A 17378-nucleotide genomic window follows, 5' to 3' on the forward strand; every position below is an offset into this window, starting at 1 on the left:
CACCGTCGCGGCCTCTCTCGTTGCGGAGCACAGGCTCCAGACGCGCAGGCTCAGCAGTTGTGGCTCACGGGCCCAGCCGCTCTGCGGCATGTGGGATCTTCCCAGGCCAGGGCTCGAACCCGTGTCCCCTGCATTAGCAGGCAGATTCTCAACCACTGCGCCACCTGGGAAGCCCATAGTACATTATTGATTTTACTTTTTTTGTCCAACTCATAAGAGAAATTAATACTTTTTTTTATTATTACTTGTGAGGTTAAATAGTTTTTTCATGTTTTTTACATTTCTTCTGTGAAGTGCCTCTTCCTTTGGCATTTTCTTACCAACTGGAGAGATTTATTAAAATACGCATATTAATGCTTCATGTGTTTCACATATCATAGATAATTTTTTCTCCTTTCTGTTGCTTGCCCTTTTTCTATGTTCTTTGTTAATTTAAATCTTGTATATGGTCATTCTGTCAGTTTTGGAGCTTTTTGAGGGAAAGTGGTTTGTCTGATGCTTAGCCTTTTGGAAAATTACAAGAATGTTTTTCTGTATTTTTTTCAACTTCTATTCTAGTTCAAAAATCTTAGATATTTAAATTGTTTTTATTTTATTCTCTTATGCTATCTGTAATCAAGTTCCCATATGTTCTGGGCTCTCCTGTTTTACTGATCCTTTTGCATGTCCTGCTGCCATATCACTTTGTTTCAACTATTGCAACCTTATATTACCTTTTAATTTCTGTAGATAAGGGTCTCCTCTCCTCTCCCCCCTTAAGAGAAGATCTTGCGTATTTTCATGCATTTAGATGGATATGAGCTGTGAAAACTTATCAGTGGAGATTTGACTGGAATTACATTGAGGTTTATTTGGAGAAGGGCAAGGATTTTTTTAAACACTTGGTCAGTGTATGGGATCATAGATGGGTATATTTATGTAATGCTTGAGAGTGAAAATTGGTATAACTTTCAGAGAGGGTTTAAGGGCATGGTAGGGTATGTGGCACATACTAAATGCTCTGTACATATTTGACGTTGATATTATAATTATTATTTCTTAGAAGGTAATGTGTCTTGTAAATTAGCAATTCTATTTTTAGAAGCATATAAGGAAGTAATGACTTTACATAGATGTAGCTATGAGACTTCTTCATAGCATTGCTTATAGTAGCAAAATGTTAGAAACAATTTAATCATCTAACAATAAAGGATTATTAAACAGAACTATGGCATATTATTACTGCGGAATACCATATAGCTATTAAAATTATGTAAAAGTTAAATGATAATAAGGAAAATTGTTTACCCTCTATATTATGAACTGAAAAAAGTTTAGAAAGGAATATATAAAGTTTATTCCAATTTTTGTTTTACAGATAGATGTATTCTGGGAGTACTAGGAAACCTGTTGGGGTGATAGATGTGTTCAGTACCTTAATTGTAGCCACAGTCTCACAAGTGTATAATACCTGTGTGAAAACTGTTTACAGTATACCTTCTGAATATGTGCAGTTTATTATTGTCAACTAATATATCAAATCTGTAAAAAAATTTTGTTCTTTAAAATGTAATAAACTTAAGGAAAACAAGCTTATTGCTTCAAGAAGTAAAACCATTAGGATATATACATAAATACAGAGAGATTGATTTTAAGGAATTGGGTCGCATGATTGTAGAGGCTGGCAAGTCTGTCATTTGTAAGGCCTACTGGCAAGCTGGAAATTCTGGCAGGAGTTGATGTTGCAGTCTTGAGTTCAAAGGCAGTCTGGAGCAGAATTCCTCCTTCTTTAAGTGACCTCAGTCCTTTCTCTTAAGACTTCAAATGATTGGATGAAGCCCACCCACATTTGAGCTCTCCTCAAAGTCTACTGATTTAAATGTTAATTAAATCTAAAAATACCTTTACACAACATCTAGACTGGATTTGACCAATCATCTGGGTACTATAGTGTAGCTGAGTTGACACATAAAATTAGCCATCTCACTTGTATTAGAGTGATTTCAGCAGAGTAACAGAAAATCCAATTGGAATGGTTTAAACTGTGTGGAAGTCTCTTAGCTTTCATAGGAAGAGGTCCAGAGATTGGGCAGGCTTTAGGGTAAGTTGATTCAATGGCTTAAGGATGTCAGCAAAGACCCAAGTTATGCTATCCATACTGTCTGTTTCATTCTCACTGTAGTATGGCTTGGAGAGGCAGTTGTTCGTATCTGGTGAGAGACATCCTGGCTTCCCATGGCTCTTTGAAGGTGTACTTATGCCTGCATATCTGTAAACCAGTCACGAGCAGGAGGGTTGCCAAGAACCTACTTAACATAAAATGTACCCAAATTAGAATATCATAAAAAAGAAAGAAACTAAGAAAGGTACCACTTTCAGAACTCAGGAGCTTACTTGGTGAGAAAGAGATAGCTGAGTTATACAGAGGTCGATTCATTGGCTTTACGTGAAATCTGAAGACACTAGAGTATTATGTAAGAAGATTGAGAAATACCTGCTCTGCTGAGCAAAGTAAAGGTTACACACATTTTTTTTTTTTTCATTTAAGTTAGTCTGTATATGTAGGACAGGTGGGAATTGGCAGCCAAACATGCTGAGTCATAAAGGTAATGGAATTATTGACCATTTTTAGTTTAGGATGTGGAAAGTTGCATTGATATCCTCTTTTTTTAATGTTCTGACTTCAGTGTTTTATTTTAGTGAATGTAATAGTTATTTACTGACTTGTCTGCCATCATTGGACTTGTTCATAGGGTTTAAGTTCATTTCACTTCTAGGTTTTCAGGTACTAGACTGCCGATTTGGGGATTTTGGGTCATTTTAGTGTATAATGGGATTTTCTAACAACTGTTATACACATAAGATTTGTCCATTTTTACAGATACTTGGGGTAGTAACAGGAATTGAATGATTTTTGTACTTCAGAAAGCTTTTTTGTTATTTGTCTCTGGCTTTACATGAGTTTTCTAAAAGGGAATTAGAATTTTACATTATGTTCTAGATTTAATATAACTTGAAAAACTCTCGGCTTCATGAATATAGCTTGGTATTGGCCCTACTTTGGGGTAGATATTGTATTGGACATGTTTTGGTGTCTGCTACCACCAGTTTACCCTACTTCCTATTTACTTCATATAATAGCCTTGAGCTTTTTATTTTTGTTTTTGAGGTTCCAGCTTTTATCTCTTCTTAGTCCATGTAACTGTGGAACTGACTTCACTTCTAGCTCCCGAGATGCATGTCGTTCAGGTCTGGCCAGTTAGAGCATTACAGTCTTTCTGTCGCGAGGCTGAGACTTTTCCTGAGATCTCACGTATTGAGTGAGGTCCTCTTACTTGTGGGGTGTGAGCCTGAGAGCAAGAAGGGGCTATTGCTGCAGCAACCATCTTGAGCACCGCAGCAAAGAGTAGCCCCCGCTCCCCGCAACTAGAGAAAGCCCAAACGAAGACCCAACACAGCCAAAAAAAAAATTAATTTCCCATTTCTCTTGCTACTTTGCCCAACCCAGCCAGGGTTAACAGCCTGTTATATATCCTTCAAGACTGTTGTCTATGCACAAAAATGGAAATAGAGATAATAAAAATATATATTTAAGTATATAAACAGAGAGAGAGAGACTCAGTCAGGCAGTCAGTCAAGCGGAGATACAGAGTCCAGCAAAAACACAGTTTGATAGACTCACAGACGGGGACACAGAGAAAGAGAGATAAAGACAAGAGGCATAGAAAGCCCCACAGAGAATCTGACAGGAACACACACACACACACACACACTGTCACTGTCTTAAAAATCCTGTGTTCTACCTATTCATTGCCCACTCCCACCCCCAACCCCAGCAAACACTTGATTTTTTAACTGTCTCCATAGTTTTACCTTTTCCAGAATATCATCAAAGTTGGAAACATACAGTATGTAGCCTTTTCATATTTGCTTCTTTCACTTAGTAATATGCATTTAAGTTTGCTCTATGGACTTTTGTGGCTTCATACCTCATTTCTTTTTAGTGCTGGTCAATATTCCATTGTCTGGATGTACCACAGTGTATTTATCCATTCACTTGCTGAGGGATATCTTGGTTGCTTCAAAGTTTTGACGATTATGAATAAAGCAGCTGTAAACATTCATGTGCAAGTTTCGGTGTAAATATAAGTTTTCAGCCTCTTTGGGTAGATGTCAAGGAGTGTGATTGCTGGATTGTATGGTAAGAGTATGTTTGCTTTTGTAAGAAACTTCCAAACTGTCTTGAAAAGTGGCCGTATGATCTTGCATTCCCACAAGCAATGAATGTTGTTCCATATCCTCACCAGCATTTGGCATTGTCATTGTTATGGATTTTTTCATTCTGATAAGTATGTATGGTATCCCATGGTTGTTTTAATTTGCCATTCTCTATTGAAATATGATGTTGATAATCTTTTCATATACTTATTTGCCATCTGTGTCTTCTCTTTGGTGATGTATCTGTTCAGATCTTTTGCTCATTTTTTTAATTGGGCTTTTTGTTTTCTTATTGTTGAGTTTTAGGGTTTCTTTGTATATGTTGTATACCAGTCCTTTATCAGATATGTGTTTTATAAGATTTTCTCCAGTCTGGCTTGTCTTTTCGTTCTCTTAATGGTGTCTTTTGCAGAGTTGATGTTTTTAATTTCAGTCAACTCCAGCTTCATTCACAAGCACACCATTTCTTTTTTCCAGATTGTGATTTTGGTGTCATTGTCAAGCCCAAGATCACCTGGGTTTTCTTCCTTGTTATCTTCCAGGAGTTTTTTAGTTTTGCATTTTGCCCTCAGGTCTATGATCCATTTTGAGTTAATTTTTGTGAAGTGTGTAAGGTCTGTATCTAGATTTGAATTTTTTTTTTTTCCGGCATGTTTGTGTCCGCTTGTTAAGCAGCATTTGTTGAAGACTTTCCCTTTCGCACAAAGTGCCTTTGCTCTGTTGTTGAAGATCAGTTGTCTGGTTTTGGTATTAGAGTAATGCTGGCCTTATAGAATGAGTTAGGAAGTAGTCTTTCTCTTTGTATTTTCTGGAAGAGATTGTAGAGAACTGGTACAATTTCTTCCTTAAATGTTTGGTGGAATTCACCAGTAAAGCCATCTGGGCCTGGTGCTTTCTGTTTTGGAAGGCTATTATTGATTCATTTTCTTTAATGGATTTGGGCCTATTCAGATTATCTATTTCTCATTGTGTGAGTTTTGGTAGATTGTGTCTTTCAAATTATTGGTTCATTTCATCTAGAATATAAAATTTGTTGGCATAGAGTTGTTCATATATTCCTTTACTATGCTTTTAATGCTTTGGGGAGCAATAGTGATGTCCCATCTTTCATTTCTGATACTAGTAATTTTTTCCTTAGTTAACCTGACTAGAGGCTTACCAATTATATTGTTCTTTTCAGAGAATCAGTTTTTGGTTTCACTGACTTTTTTTTTCTCTTGATTTCCCATTTTCAGTATCTCTGATTTCTGTTCCAATTTTTATTATTCTCTTCTGCTTACTTTGCTGTTTTTCTGGCTTCCTAAAGTGGACGTGTAGATTATTGATTTTAGGTCTTCTTTTCTAATACGTGTATTCAGTGCTGTAATTTTCCCCTAAGCAATAGTTTTGCTGTATCCCACATACTTTGGTAAATTGCATTTTTATGTACTTCAAAATATTAAAAAATTTATTTTTAGACTTCTTGTTTAACCCACGTGTTATTTAGAAAAAAATTTAAGAAGTATTTTGCAGTTTTCCAGCTATCTTTCTGTTACTGATTTGTAGTTTAATTCCATTAGCATACTTTGTATGATTTCCGTTCTTTTAAATTTGTTTAGGCGTGTTTTATGCCTGTGACTGTGGTCTGTCTTGGTGAATGTTTCATGGGAAGTTGAGAAGAAGATGTATTCTACTGTTGTTGAAATATTAATATAGATATAAATTAGATCCAGTTGATTGATGGTGCTGTTTAAATATGTTCTCACTGATTTCTTCCTATTGCATTTGTCAATTAATGTTAGAGGTGTCTTGAAGTCTGCAACTGTAATAGTGAATTTATCTATTTGTGCAGGTCTATAAGTTTTTTCCTAACATGTTTTGACACCGTTTTTAGGAGTATACACATTAAAGCTTGTTACGTCTTCTTGGAGAATCGACTCCTTTATCATTATGTAATGCTCCTCTTTATTCCTGATAACTTCTTTTGCTCTTAAGTCTGCTCTGTCTGAAATTTAATATAGTTACTCCTGCTTTCTTTTGCTTAGTATTACTCTGTCTTTATATTTAAAGTGGATTTCTTGTAGGCATCGTACAATTGGGTCTTTTTTTCTTTTCTTTTTTTAATTCACTCTAACATTCTGTGTGTTTTAATTGGTGTATTTTAGACTGTTGGCATTTAAAGTACTTGTTGATATAGGTGGATTATTATCTACTGTATTTGTTATGTTTTCTATTAGTTCCCCTTGCTTGTTTTTCTTCTACTCTTTTTCTGCCTTCTTTTGTCTTAGTCTTTTTATATGACTCTATTTCTTCTCTTTTCTGAGCATATCAACTATTCTTCTTTTAAAATTTTTCTTTAGTTGTTGCCCTTGTGTTTGATATATTTACAATTTGTCCAAGTCCTCTTTAAAATAACATTTTACTACTTTTGGGCTTCCCTGGTGGCACAGTGGTTAAGAATCCACCTGCCAATACAGGGAACGTGGGTTCGAGCCCTGGTCTGGGAAGATCCCACATGCCGCAGAGCAACTAAGCCCGTGCACCACAACTACTGAGCCTGCTCTCTAGAGCCCACAAGCCACAACTACTGAGCCCGCGCGCCTAGAACCCCTGCTGCGCAACAAGAGAAGCCACCGCAGTGAGAAGCCTGCGCACCGCAACGAAGAGTAGCCCCCGCTCGCCACAACTAGAGAAAGCCTGTGCGCAACAGTGAAGACCCAACGCGGCCAGAAATAAATAAAATAAATTTAAAATAAATAAATAAAATAACATTATACTACTTTAGGTTGTATAGGTACCTCATAGCAGAGTATTCCCATTTCCTCCGTCCCATCGCTTATAACATTGGTTTTCATTTTACTTATCCACAAGCTATACTCAGTGAATGCATTTTTGCTATTATTATTTTGAACAGACTGTTAACTGTTTGGTCAATCAATAAGAAAAATAAAGATTTTATTTTACCTTCATTTAAGTTGGTAGGTTTTTTCTTTCAACACTTTAAATATTTCATTTCACTCTCTTCTTGCTTGTATGGTTTCCGAGGAGAAATCCAGTATACATTTTATCTTTGCTATTGTAAAGGTAAGCTGTTTTTTTTCCTTCTGGCTTCTATCAAGATTTTCTTTTTGTCTTGGATTCTCAGTAGTTTGAATGTGATATACCTAGGTGTAGATGTTTTAATATTTATCCTCCTTTATCTTCTTTAAGTTTCCTGGATCTGTGGTTTGATATTTATCATTTGGGGAAATTTCAATCATTATTACTTTCAGTATTTTTTCTGTCCTCCCTCCCTCTCTCCCTCCTTCCCTTCCTTCCTTCCTCCCTTCCCCCTTTGATTCTAGTATTCCCATTTACATGTATGTTGTAATTGTCCCACATTTTGGAATTCTTTTTTTTTTTTTTTTTTTTAAAGGATTTTCTTTTTTATTTATTTATTTATTTATTTATTATTTTTGTCTGTATTGGGTCTTCGGTTCGTGCGAGGGCTTTCTCCAGTTGCGGCAAGCGGGGGCCACTCTTCATCGCGGTGCGGGGACCGCTCTTCATCGCGGTGCGCGGGCCTTTCTCTGTCGCGGCCCCTCCCGTTGCGGGGCACAGGCTCCAGACGCGCAGGCTCAGCAACTGTGGCTCACGGGCCCAGCTGCTCCGTGGCATGTGGGATCTTCCCAGACCAGGGCTCGAACCCGTGTCCCCTGCATTAGCAGGCAGATTCTCAACCACTGCGCCACCAGGGAAGCCCCTTTTTTTCTCTTTTTATTTTCCTTTGCATTTCAGCTTTTGGAAGTTCCTTTTGACATATCTTCAAGCTCACTGATTCTTTGCTCGCATATGTCTGGTGTATTGATGAGCCCATCAAAGGCATTCTTTATTTCTGTTACAGTGTTTTTGATTTCTGTCATTTCCTTTTGGTTGTTTCTTAGAATTTCCATTTTTCTGCTTACAATACCCATCTGTTCTTGCATATTATCTATTTTTTCCATTAGAGCCCTTAGAACATTAATCATAGTTACTTAAAAATTCCTGGTTTGATAATTCCAATTTCTCTTCTATATCTGAATCTCCCTGATGCTTGCTTTTTCTCTTCAGACTGTGTTTTAGCATGCCTTGTAATTTTTCACTGAAAGGCAGATAAGATGTATTGGATAAAATAAACTGAGATAAATCGGCCTTTAGTGTAAGGTTTTATGTTTATCTGGCTAGCAGTTAGGTTGTGTTTATTGTTTGCTGAAGCTGTGTCAGAGGCTAAGATTTCCTCCCCTGTTGTCTTTTGGTTTCTCTGGAGACTTCTAAAATAAGGTCTGAGATATGCAGTTCTTTCAGGTGTTGTACCCTGTTATTATATATGATGGTAAGTTATGGGGGGAGGGGAAGTGTTCTGTAGCCCTGTGATTTGGTCTCAGTTTTTTAGTGAGCCTATATCCTTCAGACATGTTTATCAGTTTTCTTGTTTCTTTTCCCTCTGAAGTGAGACAGGAATGCTAAAAGGTGCTTGAGTTCAGTGTTTCTTTCCCCTAAGTCAAAGGCTAGAGTGTTCTGGAGTTGGATATTTCCTCTTTGCCATGCTGATAAGGCTCTTATTGAACCCCAGTTGGTTAGGCTCTGGTAAAATAGTTTCTCTTGAGGGCAAACCTTGTTAAAGAACAGAATGCTTTGGGTGTATTTCATCATGACTGTTTTTCCTCTCCCCTTGCTGGAAGAACAACTTGATTTATCTCTGATCTTCAGTAGGGATAAGCTGGTAGGGTTCCTGGTGATAAAACTCCCAAAAGGTGGTGGTGAGGGCTTCCCTAAGACTGGAACCCCTGGAGTTTTTACTCTTAAACTTGTTCACGCTGAGCCTCTAGCAATTGTCAATTACAGTTTAGGCTTTCCTACCAAGGTAACGGTTCTTGTGGCGGTTTCTGCTTCTGGGCCTCTGCTCTGGGGAATTGGTGATTCTCTGTATCTACCTGTCTCTCTCACCAATTTTGGGGGCAGTGGTTTGCTCTGTGACCTCAGTTCTCTGATGGATCTAAGAAGAGCTGTTGATTTTTAGTTTGTTTTGCTATTTTCTCATTGTGAGGATGGGTGTGGCGACTTCCAAACTCCTTACTGTTGGACCAGAAACCATAATTCCTCTGTGCTAATTGTTTTTTTTTTTTTTTAATTCTGTATTTTACTTTTCTTATTAAGGAATACAACACATCTCTAGGTGATAAAACTTTCTTTTATCTAGCTGCATAATGTGCCATGGTATGGATATACTGGGCTTATTCAACCATTCTCCCTTGATGGGCACTCAGTTTTCCCCATCTTTTTTCCATTACAAACAGTACTGCTAGAAATGTGCTTATCCATGTATACTTGCATACTGGTGCTGATATTTCCTTAGGTTACTTCCAAAAGTGGGATAGTCAAGTCAAGGGATATTTTCTTTTGTCAGCATACTTTGCCAAAAAATTGTAGCAGTGTATGAGTTTCCTTTCATTTGGACATCACTGGATATTGCCAATCTGATAGGTGAAAATGGTTTCTCATTGTTTCTTTGATTAGTACTTTCCTGATTACTAGTGAGGTCTGAAGCATCTTACATATGTTTACCGTTTTGATTTCCTGTGTGCATCTTTATTTGTGATATTGCCGTTTCTTTCATTTGGGTTATTTGTTTTTTCCTTATAAATTTGTATATTAGGCACAGTTGTTAATATATTTAAAAATTATTATTTGTGCTCCTTGTAGAAAAGTCAGAAAATGGCAGCATAAGAAGAAAGTAAAAACCACCCATCTACTCACACAGAGATAAACTGCTCTTAGAATTTTGATATTGGACATTTTTCTAAGCATATGTATGTATATAAATTCCTACCAAAGTGAAATTTTACTTGGCATGCTATATAAAAAATATTATTACATATGATTTTATTAATGTTTAAATACAATGTAGGAAAAAATATCAAGCAATAGAAAAAACTTTTTGAAATGCAGGTCATGACCCGCGAAACTGATTTCATGACCCACAGCTTGAAAACATTGCTTAAAACTACGTAAATATACAACCTCGATAGAAATAAAAACCAAATTAAAAATATGGGAACAATAAATATATCCCTTAATTCAGCATAATTTGAATGCCTTCTAAAATTTTCATTTATTTAGTTTTGTTTCAGACATTTAAAAAATTCAGTATTACTGAAATGTTCAAACATACTTAAAAGTAGAGAAGATGGTATGATGAATCCCAGTGTCCACATCCCTCACATTTAGCAGTTATCACATTTTGCTAATCTTGTTTATTTCTCTCCCCCCACTTGTTTTTATTTTTCTGGGTTATTTTTGAGTGAATCCCATGCATTATATTGTAAACATAAATTCTTGATTATCTGCCTTTAATCTATAATGAAATTGCTATTATGTTAAAAAATACAAGAAAGAGGCCTACCTAACAAAATTGGCAATTTTATAATATTATCTAACTGTCCATATTTAAATTTATGTAGTTGTCTCAAAAATATTTTTAATAGTTGGCTTTATTTGAATCAGGATGCAAACAAGAAATCTGCACATTGTATGTGGTTAATTATTATCTTAAGTCTGTTGTAATCTACAGTATCCACTCTTGCCTTTTAAAAATTTTACTCCTTTATTTATTGAAGAATAGACCACAATTTGGATTTGACAGATGCTTCCTTTTGGTGGTGGGTAGCTTGTTCTTCTAACTCTGATATTTCCTATAAATGGAAGTTAAATCCAGATGATTATTTAGATATAAGTTCACTTCTTTGGCAATTGTACTTCAGAGGTGATGCTGGAAGCTATTATCTGTTAGAGTTTCTCTGGGCAGGAATTTGGGCGCATCTTGGCTAGGCAGTTCTGGCTTGGATTCTCTCATGAGAGTGCAGTGAGATGTTGACTGGAGGTCACTAGAAGGTGTAACTGGGGTTGGGAGAATCTACTCCAGGGTGGCTCCCTCACATCACTAGCAAACTGTAGTTCCACTGTTGCGGGGAGGTCTCAGTTCTTCTTAGCACCGGCCTTTCAAAAGCGTTGCTTGACTATTCTGACAGCTTGGTGGCTGGCTTCTCTCGGGGCAAATGATCCAGGAAAATAAGATGGAAGCTGCAGTAACTTTATGACCTAGCCTTGGTGGTCAGTGACATTACCACGTCTTCAGTATTCTGTTGGCCACACAGGCCATCCTTGAATAGACGGCATGGATACCAGCAGATGAAAATTACTGGGGTCACCTTAGAGGCAGGCTACTGTAAATGATTTTAATTTAAAATTAAAAGTACAGGATTTATAAATTTTTGATCCTACACTTGTCTTTTTTTTTAATACTAAAAACCTTGGTTCCTAAGAAATTAACATTGTCCTACAATATACCTATAATAATTTCAAGATAACAATGTTAATGCTAATTACTAAGAAGACTACTGAATGCAGTTTAAGATTTCTTATTGGTTCTTTTTGTCCTTAGCATATGCCCCACTAGGGATAATATAGTCAGAATACCATATCAGTTAATGTAATATAGATGGTTTGATACACATGTAGGTTCATCTGTTTCTAATTTTTCAGGTACTGTTTTTCTAACCTTTTCAGTTTGATGATGTATAGGTTAATCATGTGAAACATTTACATGGTTCCAAACTCAAAACTGTAAAACAGGGCACATTCAGAGTAGTCTCATTTTCATTCCTTTTTCCAGTTCTCTCCCTTACCTAGGGACAACTTTTCTTTTTTAAGTGTTTAGTTCATCCTTACAGTTTTTCTTTGCTGCATATTCCTCCCCCTTTTATAGAAAAGATGTCATATTAATAACTGCTCTGCTGTTCCTGGTTCTTTTCATTTAATTATATATACTGAAAATTACTCCCTATCAGTAGATAGACATGGCTACACAGTACTCTGCTGTGTGGCTCTATCCTAGTTTATTCAGTTAGTCTCCCACTGATAGATGCTTGCATTGTTTCCAGTCTTTTGCTATTAGAAATAATGCTGCTTTGAATAGCTCTCTGCCTACACCATCTTGTATTTTTGTCAGTGAATTTTTGGGACAGGCCCCTAGAATTGGGCTGGTTAGGTCAAAGAGAAATGGAAATGCTAAATATGATTAAGCTAGCTAGATATTGCCAAATTGCTAGCAGTGTATGGGAGTGTTCCTTACAGCTTTGCCGTTAGAGTCTGGTGTCATACATTTGAGTTGTTGTCAGTTTGTTACTGTGGTGAAGTTTTAGCTTGAGAAATAAATTTTTATTATGAACAAGGCTAAGCGACTTTCCATTGGTTTAAGGGCAGTTGGCTACTGCTTGTGTGTGTGTGGTGTGGTGTGGTGTGGTGTGTGTGTGTGTGTGTGTGTGTGTGTGTGTGTGTGGTCTGGGTTATCTCTCTGTCTTTTGCCCACTTTTCTGTGTGGTTATTAATCTTTTTCTTTTCAATTTAGAGAGGCTTTTTTAGTGGGTATAAGTAAGTTATCCGGAATAAGTTGCTAATGATTTTTTGCCAGTTTGCTATATTTTTCTAAATTTGCTTACAGTGTTTTCGCCCACTCAGTAGATTTTTGTTTTTACATAGTTACATTATCAGTCTTTTCCCCTTGTTGCATCTTGGTTTGATTCCTAGTTAGGAAGGTTTTCCCCACTCTGAGGTTATTAAGGAATTCATGTTTAAAAAAAATACTTTCATGGTTTTATTTTTTATACTTAGAACTGGTTCATTTGCTTTTTATGCTGGTATATATGTTGTGAGGAACAGACCAGTTTTAACTATTTCTCTCTGGCTATTCACGTTGTCCCAATATTGCTGATTTATAATAAGTTGATCTTTTCTCCCACTGAATTGATATGATGCCATCTTTATCATTTACTAAAGTTCCATATATACCTGGGTATAATTCTGGATTTCTGTTTTATTTCATGTTCCTTTAGCAGTATCACACTTTTTAATTATAGGAATTCACTATTCTGTCTTAAACTGTCTGGGCTGGTAGAGCCTAGTGCCCACCCCGCCTTTCTCTTTCAGATATTTTCGTTGCTGTTCTTACTTAGTTATTTTCCTATGTGGATATAACATCAGCTTATCTAATTGTAGGAAGAAAACAAGGTATTTTTAAAAATAGAGCTTTGTTTAATTTATAAATTACTTAGGGAAAATCTTTATCATGTTGAGCCTTCCTAAGAATGCATCCATTTTTTTTCATTTATAGTTTTTTGCCTTTTAAAAGTGTTTTGTAATTTATCTCTGAAGTATTTTGCACATTTCTTAAATTAAAAAAAAATTTATTATAAATGGGACCTCCATTTTTTTCTTTTAACTGGTAGTTATGTTAATGACTACTGTATTTTTTTAAATATCTTTTTTTAAAAATTTATTATATTTTTGGCTGCATTGGGTCTTCATTGCTGCATGCGGTCTTTTCTCGAGTTGTGGAGAGCAGGTGCTACTCTTCGTTGAGGTGCGCGCGATTCTCATTGCGGCGGCTTCTCTTGTTGTGGAGCATGGGCTCTAGGCACGTGGGCTTCAGTAGTTGTGGCACTCGGGTTCAGTAGTTGTGGCTCTCAGGCTCTAGAGCGCAGGCTCAGTAGTTGTGGCGCATGGACTTAGTTGCTCCGTGGCATGTGGGATCTTCCCGGACCAGGGCTCGAACCCATGTCCCCTGCATTGGCAGGCAGATTCTTAACCACTGTGCCACCAGGGAAGCCCAGTGACTACTGTATGTTTTATTTCTGCTGTTTTTCTAAATTGTGTCACTGTTTTTAACAGTTTTTTAAATTGAATGTATATGTCCTTTCAGAGAACAAACGTTCAGGTCATCTGCATGCAGAGATAGTTTTAGCTGTTCTGTTTCAATTCTTACTCTAATTCAGTACTGTCTAATAGAAACAGAATGCAAGACATTATATTTTAATTTAAAATAATCTGTTAGTCTCATTTTTTAAAGCTCTGTTAATTTTAATAATATTTTTATTTTACCCAGTATATCAATAGATTATTCCAATATGTAACCAATATAACAAATTATCAAGATATTTTATTTTTTTTAGTTGTTGTAGTAAGCTTTTGAAATCCCATGTACGTTTTACACTTCAGGTATGTTTGGACTAGCCACATTTCAAGTGTTCAGTTGCCACACGTAGCTACTAGTAGCAGTTGTATTGGGCTGTGCAACTCTAGATACTCTGTGTGTAACTGTGTTACTTAATAACATCAAAGATAGTGAGATAGATGGATCAAATACACAATCTTTGTTAATCTACTTTAAACTCAGTATCATCAGTATATTTCCATATCAATATCGTACCTCTACAGTGTTTTTCAAAGTGCATGGTATGGTATAGATGAACCATAATAACCCATTTGTTTGTTTATTTGGTTTGGTTTTTTTGCTTAATGTTTGTAGGTATTTTATTATTATATTGGTTTTAGTGAACATGCTTATAGATAAATCTTTTCTATCTTTTATTTCCTTGTGCTAAATATCATAAAAGCCCTTGCTACGTAAAAGGGTACATGACTGTTAAAGCTTTGGGTGCATGTTGCCAAATTATATTTTGTAAATATACCAGTTTACTACTGGCACTATATTAGCAGTGTCTGTTTATCTCACACCTTTGTTAATACTGTGTAGTTTTTATTTTGAAATATTTTCCCTTTAGTTAAAAGTGGTATATTGTTTGATTTGTATATTTTGATTAATAGTGAGATTAAGTACATAGGCATTTTTTTGTGTATTGACAGTTAATTTTGTTTTTCATTTTCTCGTGCTACTGGTCTTTTTTGGTACTGATTTGTAAGACTTTGTTTTTTTTTTTTTTTTTTTTTAATTTTATTTATTTATTTATTTATGGCTGTGTTGGGTCTTCGTTTCTGTGCGAGGGCTTTCTCTAGTTGTGGCAAGTGGGGACCACTCTTCATCGCGGTGCGCGGGCCTCTCACCATCGCGGCCTCTCTTGTTGCGGAGCACAGGCTCCAGACGCGCAGGCTCAGTAATTGTGGCTCACGGGCCCAGTTGCTCCGTGGCATGTGGGATCTTCCCAGACCAGGGCTCGAACCCGTGTCCCCTGCATTGGCAGGCAGATTCTCAACCACTGCGCCACCAGGGAAGCCCAAGACTTTGTTTTATATTAAGAAAATTAATCTGTTATGTTGCAAATAGGTTTCTTCAGCTTGTCATTTATTTGCCTTTTACCTCTATTTCATATTTATTTCTTACATATGTGTTTCTAAATTTTTATTTAGTGAAATTTGTCAGTTTTTTAATAGGTTTGTTTTTGGTATAATTCCCAATCTGCGTTTGGGGTTACACATTTGTCCCAGTACTATTCTGCCTCTTTTTTTCCTTCACTGATTTAAAATGGCTGTTTTCATAGTAGATACGTATTTGGGATTTTTTTTTTCTGGTGTATATTATATGCATTTTTCTGTCTGTCCCAATAGTACAGTAGGTCATATTAATTTCTGGTAGGGCAAATGTTTATTTTCAGAAACGTTTTGGTCGATACCCTGGTTTTGTTTTCTTCAAGGTGAACTTTAGAATTAGTTTCTCAAGTTAAGTGTTCTTTCAGCAAAAGAAAATAACAAATCATTGGTCCTTTTACTGAAATTGCATTAAAATACAGAATTTTACAATTTGGTGAATCCTTAATAAATTTGTATAATTGTTAAAGTTTATTCCTAGTTGTTTATAGTATTTTTTTTCTATTGCAGAGTCATTTAAATTTTACTTTCTAATTGTTTCTAATTTTAATTTCTAATTGTTGCTGGCATATATAAAGTCTTCTATTTTTTGTGTATGATTTTTTTCTAACGCAGCTACTTTTTTTTTATTCTTTTGGATCTTTTAGAATCGTCATCTCATCTACCAATAATCATGTTTTTGTCACTTTCAGTATTTATACTTTGTTTTTAATTTTACTTACTAACTTCTAGAATAGTTAGTAATAATGAACATTCTTGTCTTGTGTACAGCATCTGGCATTTTACTATTAAATATGACAATAGTTATTGATTTCAGAGAGGTACCATTATAAACTTTTAGGAAAGAATCTTTCTATTGCAAGTTTACTGTGAAATCTTTGCTCTGTTCTGTATTTTTTTTTTTTTTGGCCGTGCCACACAGCTTGCAGGATCCCTGGACCAGGGATCAAACCTGGGCCCCACCGTGAAAGCGCCGAGTCCTAACCACTGGACTGCCAGGGAATTCCCTTTGCTCTGTTTTTTGTTTTTTTTTTTTAAACTTTTTGGGTTTATTTTATTTATTTATTATTTATTTTTGGCTGTGTTGGGTCTTCGTTTCTGTGCGAGGGCTTTCTCTAGTTGTGGCAAGTGGGGGCCACTCTTCATCATGGTGCGCGGACCTCTCATTATCGCGGCCTCTCTTGTTTCGGAGCACCGGCTCCAGACGCGCAGGCTCAGTAGTTGTGGCTCACGGGCCTAGCCGCTCCGCGGCATGTCGGATCCTCCCAGACCAGGGCTCGAACCCGTGTCCCCTGCATTGGCAGGCAGATTCTCAACCACTGCGCCACCAGGGAAGCCCCCCTTTGCTCTGTTTTTAATCACGAACTGATCATGAACTTTCTTCAGATGTCTTTTTTTGGCATATTGATAACTTTTTTACTTTGAAAGATAGATGTATTGAATTTTATTAGCTTTTCCATTCTTGAATTGATAAATTAAACTGCCTGATTGAGATATTTGTAGATATAGCTTTAGATTCAATTTGTGCAAGTTTCATTTAAGAATTTTGAATCTATCGTATGTATGTTGTGTATGTGCTATGTGCTGTTTTAGGTTTTAGTAGCAGGATTAATAAGCTGGTATTATAAAGTTGTAATTTGTATGCTTTCAAATGCTCTGGAGCTGTATAAAAGAATTAAATTATATGTTTATTGAAAACTTAATAGAAGTAATCTAAAGCCCGACTGAGCCCATACTCTTTTTTTTATTAAAAGTAATTCTTATAACATCTTTAAATTTTCTTTGATGAACTATACTGATTTTATTCAGCTTCTGCTGAGAGACAATTTGTTCAATATGTAAAACAGCTAAGAATTTATTTTACATCAATCATACCCAGAAACTATGCAGTGTGGAAATTAGCAGTGTTGATTTTATATCATAGCAGTTTTCTTTGGGAGAAGAAAACTGGCTAGATATTTCCTTGGGATGGTATTGATATTAAATTCAGAGAGACGGGGATGAACATTATTAAATGACAGAAG

General features: G+C 36.1%; 1 protein-coding gene across 2 annotated transcripts in view; it reads left to right on the forward strand.

Annotated features, from left to right (window-relative positions):
* CDK13 (cyclin dependent kinase 13) overlaps window positions 1-17378 on the forward strand; it is a 116260-nt gene that overhangs the window by 55440 nt on the left and 43442 nt on the right. The window lies entirely within an intron of this gene.

Source organism: Balaenoptera acutorostrata, chromosome 7 (genome assembly GCF_949987535.1).
Source record: "Balaenoptera acutorostrata chromosome 7, mBalAcu1.1, whole genome shotgun sequence".
Classification (NCBI taxonomy): Eukaryota; Metazoa; Chordata; class Mammalia; order Artiodactyla; family Balaenopteridae; genus Balaenoptera; species Balaenoptera acutorostrata.